At 41.4% G+C, this 7,748-nt stretch overlaps 1 non-coding gene across 1 annotated transcript; it reads left to right on the forward strand.

The window, feature by feature from the left end:
• Positions 1–3,098: 3,098 nt before the first annotated feature.
• LOC138288630 (U5 spliceosomal RNA) lies at positions 3,099–3,216 on the forward strand. The gene has a single exon (XR_011202492.1). It is a non-coding gene; the product is annotated as a U5 spliceosomal RNA (small nuclear RNA).
• Positions 3,217–7,748: the final 4,532 nt, after the last annotated feature.

Raw genomic sequence — 7,748 nt, forward strand, 5'->3', positions numbered from 1 at the left:
CCACTCCAACCTCACTCCAATCCAATCCACCCCAATCCAGCCCAGTCCTATCTACCCCACTCCAATCCAATACACCTCACCCCAATCCAATACACCTCACTACAATCCAATCCACCCTACTCCAGTCTGATCACCCCACTCCAGTCCATCCCACCTTACTCCAATCAAACCCATTCCAATCCACCCTACTCCACTCCAGTCCATGACACCCTACTCCAATCAAACACAGCCTACTCCAATCCAATCCACCCACACCACTCCAGCCCACCCACTCCAATGCAATCCACATTAATCCACCCTACTCCAGTCTAATCCACCTCACTCCAAACCACTTTGATCTACCCCACATCAATCCAGTCCACCTCTCTCCATTCAATCCACCCTACACCAATCCAATCCACCCCACTCGAATCCAATTCAACCCACTCCAATCCAATCTACCCCACTCCAATCCAATCCATCACAATTCACTCCTCTCCAATCCATCCACCCCGTCCAATCCAATTAATCCACCCGAATTCAACGCACCCACCCATATCCAATCCACCCAATCCAATCCACCACACTCAATCCACCCCATCCTAACCTAATCCATCCGACACAATCCAATCCATCCCACTTAATCAATCCACCTCACTCCAATCCACTCCACACAACCCCAGTCAGATACACCCCAATCTGATCCACCTCAATCCAGTCCACCTCACTCCAGCCAACACCATTCCAGTCCACCCCACACCATTCCAATCTACCTCACCTCAATGTAATCCACCCCACTACAATCCACCCCACCCTAATCTAAACCACCCCAATACAATCCACCTTAACCCATTTCAATCCAATCAAATTCACCCCAATCTAATCTAGTCCATCCTATCCCAGTTCAGTCCACCACACTCCAATCCAGCCAGCCTACCTCACTCCAATCCACCCCACTCTGAACCAATCCACTCCAGTCCACCCTACCCCACTCCAATCCACCCCACCCCACTCAATCCAATCCACCCCACCCCATCACAGTTCAGTCTACCCCACTCCAGTCCAATCCATCCACCCCATTTCACGCCAGTGCACCCCACCTCAATGGAATCCACCCCATTCCAATCCACTCCACTCCACTTCAATCCACCCAATCCAATCCAACACACCTGACCCATTTCAATCTACCCCACTCCAATCCACCTAATTCAAATCTATATCCAATCCACCACACTCTACTCCAATTAATCCACTCTATTCCAATGAAATCTACTCCACTCCAATCCATCAAGTCCGCCCCACTCCAATGGATCCAGCCCACCCCACTCCAATCCATCCAGCCCACCCCAATCCAATCCATCCAGCCCACAAATCCACCCCATCCATCCACCTCACTCCAATCCTAGTCACCCCACCCACTCCATTCCAATCCACCCAACTGCAACCCAGTGAATCCAGTCCACCCCACTCCATTCTTAATCCACCCCACTCAAATCCACCCCAATCCCATTAATCTCATCCCATTTCAATCCGGCCTACATCACTCCACCCCACTCAATCCCAATCCAATCCACCCCCTCTACTCCAATCCAATCCACCCTACTACCTCAGTCCACTCCAACCCACTCCACCCTATTCCACCCCACTCCACTCCACTCTATGATACTCTCTGCCACTGAACCACTGAACTCTACTCCCCTCTACACCTCCAACTCCACTTTATGACATTCCGACAAATCCACTCTGACATTCTACTCCCCCATGCCACTCTGATACTCCATGCCACTAACTTTTAGCCATGCTGAACTACAGCTACACTGGTGCACAACATGGCAAAACACATTGCCAAAGCCAATAGCGCTTGTATAGGCAAGACATATTGGCTTTGCCAATGCTTGTTTTATCCTGTGCTCACTATCTGGTCTGGTGAAATGGGAACGCCCATTATGACCTTCAAGGATGACCCCCATGTGTCTTTGCTGCACCATAAGTGCATGGCAGGCAGGTTGCCTTGTCTGATACCTATAGTTAGGCAGTTACTTGTTGCTTGCAGTTCTGAAAAATGATCAGTAATACGTATCACTTCTGGACTACCTTCTGGCTCTCCTTCATCATGCAGCAAACCAGTGTTTCATTTTGTATGGCCTTTCTTGGTTCATGGCTTGTGATCGTTCTACTTTGGTATTCATACAATTTTTTTTATCTTCTGTTTGCTCTAAGATATTCCTGTCTTTTTAGGTCAAACACCCAAGCGCTCTGGCCTGTTGTAATCTATCTGTGAGCTTTTAACCACACCCACCTCATGCCCATCACTATCACTTGTTCAGGGCTTGCCTTTTAAAAATCCTTGGCTATCACTGGTAAATGCTTTACGTTTGTCCCTCCTTGGGGCTGATTTGTTCCCCCCTTGGCCATTGAGCCTGTTACATGGATGATTGCACTTTTGCCGATATGTCTGACTGCGAGTAAACTTCTTTTTCCTTTTGTGTCTCTCCTTCGCGCTGATGCTCATGGCGACCATAGCGCTTTGAATCGGCTTGCTTATGTCAACTGTTTTAATTGAAATTTTCAATTTATGTGGAAAAAAAGTCCAGTTAGGAATTTACAACGCTAATAGCTCTAACTCATTCCTCTTTGCCAATACATGTTTTGTTACAGCAGCTGATGCATCCTTATATGCTTCAAGTACAAAACACACTGGCTCATTCATTGTCTCTGAAAGAATAGCTACAAGCCAGTGAGTATGCTTTGACATAGGCATAAAAATCCTCTTCTTGGGTGCCACCGATCCTCACAAAAGCCCATGTGAGGCACCATTCAAAATGTGCAGCGTTAAAGGAGCCGACATTACGACTACAGCAGGGAAACTATTGTGATGCAGCCTTCCCTGTCACATGACGTACGGCTAAATTTACTTAGCTATAATTCTGTGTCGCTTCTGAGTCCTCCTGTTGTTTCTTTTTGTGGCGACAAGTGTTTTATCAATGTACCGGATTACAGCAATCATTATAAAATGGTTGTATTTTAAAGGGTTTCTAAAATGAACTTAGTAAACTAAATCATCCAGATAGCCTGTGGAACAGTGTTTCCTGACGCCACAGACGGCGGCCATGAAACGAATGCTCTAGTTTCTCTTCAAACCGAATAAATCTTTCGCCTTTTACAAAAGATTTCCGTGGAGAGAAACATTTAAAAGCTTCAATCACTTTTTTTGAAAGCCCTGCCAAATGCAGGATTACCGTTATTCAGTAAACAAAAGTGTAACTATATTGTAGACAGATTAATTATTTTCTGGTTCCTCAAGTGTGACATCATTATTTTGTTATCCGTTGATGTGCTTTTGGGGGGTGATTCTTACTGTGATGGGTTAATTTATAGCCCTGTTACATGACATATAAGAAGGATGCATGCTGCACAAAAAACTCCATATCATCCCAAAGAATTGACTATCATGTGGGAAGCAATGATATATAACAACAGGCAAGGAAGGATCAATTGGTAAATGAAACAGGTAACTGTATTCAATGTAGGTTTTATTTCTGGATCGGCACTTGCTTCTCCTTTCTCATTGATCATTGAGATTCATTCAAATCCCCTCTGTGACTGAATTGTAAAGATGTGTATACATTTACAAACATATGTGTATATATATATATATATATATATATATATATGTGTGTGTGTGTGTATATATATATATACATATATATATATATATATATATATATATATATATATATATATATATATATGTATATATATATATATATACACATATATACATATATTTAGTCAGAGTCCTGCTGAAGCGGATTACAACCGCCAAACGGATCGGTGTTGGACCAGCGGCCGCAGGACCAGCTCACATGTGAAGAATGCTCATTCCGCAAATCAATACCAAAAATGCAGAGAACAAGTCTGCACTCCAGGATGAAGTTGTCTTGGCAAAGTTTATTTATGCCTGGCTTACGCATATCGACCAACCGGTCTTCCTCAGAGCCACGTATACTGGGAAAACAAGCCCCATGTGCTTTACAAAAATCCAACAAACACGTGTAAAGAACATAAACAAAATACACGAAAAACAAAAATGCCCCGATTACCCCCTTGTTGAAAAACACATTCACAATTGGATTACAAACCAAATCAAGATCCAAAATATTCACAAATTAAAAATTATGCTTTTTCAAATAAATATACATGAACATACCTAACTTGTAATTAATCATAAAGAAAATATCATATGCCCTGTGGCCAAATATATACATATAATCGATTGATCAATACGTAATCAAATTTCATGACTCACTATAATGTCAAGTGACATATCAAAAGCATCAATGAGCAATATAGGAGCATACCAGAAATAATTACACCATTAAAAACACCCACAGCCCTACATCACATTTGAAAAGATACCTAAAAAAATACAAAACTGTAATACATTGACCACATATATGGAGACATGATTACTTTTACAATTATTATCCTTGGCAATAATTTGTCATATACAATCAGCATTGTTCCGTGTTTGTTGGATTTTTTAAAAATCACTTGGGGCTTGTTTTCACAGTATACGTAGCTTTGAGGAAGACCGGTTGATCAACATCCTTTGTTATCATTGGTAAATGCTTTACGTTTGTAACTCCTTGGGGCGGTTTTGTTAGTTTCTTGGACACTGACCCTGTCACATGGATAATTGCATGTTTGCTTATACGTTTGACTGCAAGCAAACTTCTTTTTCCTTTTGTGTCTCTCCTTTGCACTCATGCTCTTGGCTGCTGTGGCACTTTGAATCGGTTCGCTTATGTCAACAGTTTTACTTTTCATTTTCAATTTATGTGGCAAGAAAAGTTCAGTTAGGAATTTACAACACTACTAGCTCTAACTCGAGCAAACGCGAGACCGATTGTATTGCAAATACTTGTTCTATTAGCATTTCCTGCTGGGTTCTCACCAATTTACTGCTGCTCAGGTTTGGGCTTTCCTGCTGGGTTCTCACCAATTTACTGCTGCTCAGGTTTGGTCTTCACCAGAATGTTTGATTCCTGACATTAAAAGGTTTGCAATTTTACAGAATCTAACTATGTACACGGTGACAACGTGTGAACTCAGAGAGCCAGAGCCAAGGATGTTAGCAGGATACAATTATACAACTGTCACAACTCTAACAACTTGCTTGTTTCCCTTTTCCATTGTTACTCTCCATATACTTCTCTGCTTTTTGTGAGAAGACACTGCTATTGCAAATGTGTCTATTGTACTTGCACTGCAATCATAATTTGCAAATGAGCTGAGCCAAGTGGCATTTGAGGTGGTTCCTAATTATTCACCATGGATTGATGTATAGAGTGAAAGAGACTCTTTGGTTGCTGCAATAACCCCAACTATTCTGCTTGACGCCATCTGGAGACATATACATGAGCTCTGGTCATGACACACCTTACCACCATATTTCCATAAACCACTTACACTAGTAGGGCTTGTATTTGGTAGAGGAAAGTAAAGCAAATTAAGATGTTGGCTTTGAATTATTTGGATCAAATACTAGGCTCATTTTGCCCATCTTCCTAACGTCTACTTACCTGCTATTTTGATCTGGCATGACACAGACCTTTTGTTTTGAAGAAATACACATAACACAGAGTGGACTCTAGATTAGCCCTCTTCAGCCAGTGTTTCATTTGGGTCGGTCCTTTTCAGCCACTGCTGTAAGAAAGTATAATTCAGAGCTTGGATAATATTAAAGGAACATTTCTCTATCACTCTCAAGCTACTGGCTAGTAGGGGCATTATTCAGACTCCAAGGGTGTACATCCAAGGAAACACAGGAGGTGTTTATTTTCAGGAGTATGCATCAGCAGCTGGCATGAACTATTTGGCGAATGAGGAAGCTATCTTGAAAAGAAGGCTTCCCCTTCTGGAAGCAACACATTCTGAGTGACAAACAAATTATTACGTGAAGTTTGATTTACGTAGGTATGCATATACGCTATATAACGTGCCAATTATAAATTTTCAAAAAAATCTTTCTTTATAGCCAAAAGATTGCTAAATGAAAAAGTATTGTCAGACCCAATAGGTCTCGCATTTATTATCTATTGGCTTTGTATATGGTTTTTAGAGATGCTGTGCAGCATGGCTAAAGAATAAGCAAAAAAAAAACAGCTATGACCCATCAACCTGCCTCATTTTATAGTTGTGCACAACATGCATATGCAAATGTACCAAATTACGCAGGCGTTTGCTTTCTTTTTGCTCCTTGATCCACTTTAAATCGGTAACAGTGTGGCTTTCAAGACGTTGTTGGGTACCAATCTCACTAATTAAGTGATCATAGCATGTTTGGCTTCTTTCTTCAACGCTTTGCCAAACACAACCTGTTTTCATTTACTTTCTCGCAACCATAAGAGTGGTCAAAGGGTAGAGGGTTCAAAAGATGAGTAGTGGAGAATAATTACAAGGAATTGGGATGGGAATGTGACTCCCAACAAATGCTGGTGTTCTGTTAATAAAAATATAGCATGATTCCTAAGAAGAACCAGTGCTGTCCCATTAAAAGTACAGGAGCTAGTGAGTAGTCATAATCTTGTCCCATTAAACTTAAAACCCTGTTGAGAAGTATAGAAGTGTACTGTCATAGTTGGACTCTTGCTCCTTTTTGAGACTGCTAGTTTAGGGATGACAGAACTTTTGTTTGTAGGTGACTGAGTCACTCCTACAACAAGTCGCAACCGTCTGCCCAACACTCCCAGCTCCCGAGCAGTACTGCATCAAAACTCAGACAGTAAAGGTGATTTCTGGCAGCCTTACGCATGGACACTAGATTGCGACTTCTCAGGAGAGTCGTGGTGGAATGGTAATTACCCTTTTCTCTTGTTAGCAATTAGTCTCATACACACATAGGCAATGAAGGAGATGCAGGAGAGTTTTCAAAAGATTTATTGAAAAGACTGCAATCTACAATAAAATGCATGTGCTGCAATTATTAGAACACTGAACAGTAATAAAAGCAGAATTGTTAAGTTTTGAATATGAAAACCCCCTCCATCTTGCAATACTGATAAAATATGAAATTACTAACCAAGAAAGCCTAATCTCTACCCTAACAAGAGCTGGGTATGATAAACTCAATCTGCCAGTACCAAGTCCATGAGAAGCGCCTTCCAACCCTTGTGACCTTGGAATGAGGGCTCTAGGTCAGACTCCCTGGTGACACAAAGGCTGAGTTTTGCAGCAAGGTGATGTGCAGCATAGATGGCATCTGGAAGGAACCCTGCTAATGACCTTGTCCATATGAGGTGTATTTATACTGATCATGTAAGATCCCTGATGCAGGTATGTTAACGCAGAATTTAATGAGTTTACTAACGAATATTCATGTATTTTGAGTGCTGGATTTGCGTAGAGAATGTATTAACTTAGAGAAAACTAATGCACGCATTTGAAGGTGCGCCTACCAGAGTGGCTGTCAATGTTCACAAAGTATACTTATTAATAGCTTATTAACATGAAATGTTGAGCTTATGTTTGACAGTAGTAATATGTCATATTAAGGGTTATACATTATGTATTAGCTTTATTAATTGTAGTCCTTAACTTAGAAAGGTCTTGGCCTAGTTACACGGCCTCATGTCAAGCTGCATTGCTTAGGCATTTAATAAAATGGTTGCTTAGAGAATTAAATTGTGATTTTCCACTGTACTGTCCATGTGCTAGTAGCTGAAGTTAGTTCTCATGAGAACCGCTTTCTAGAAGGTGATGTACTT

The sequence above is a fragment of the Pleurodeles waltl genome, chromosome 4_1 (assembly GCF_031143425.1).
Source record: "Pleurodeles waltl isolate 20211129_DDA chromosome 4_1, aPleWal1.hap1.20221129, whole genome shotgun sequence".
Lineage (NCBI taxonomy): Eukaryota > Metazoa > Chordata > Amphibia > Caudata > Salamandridae > Pleurodeles > Pleurodeles waltl.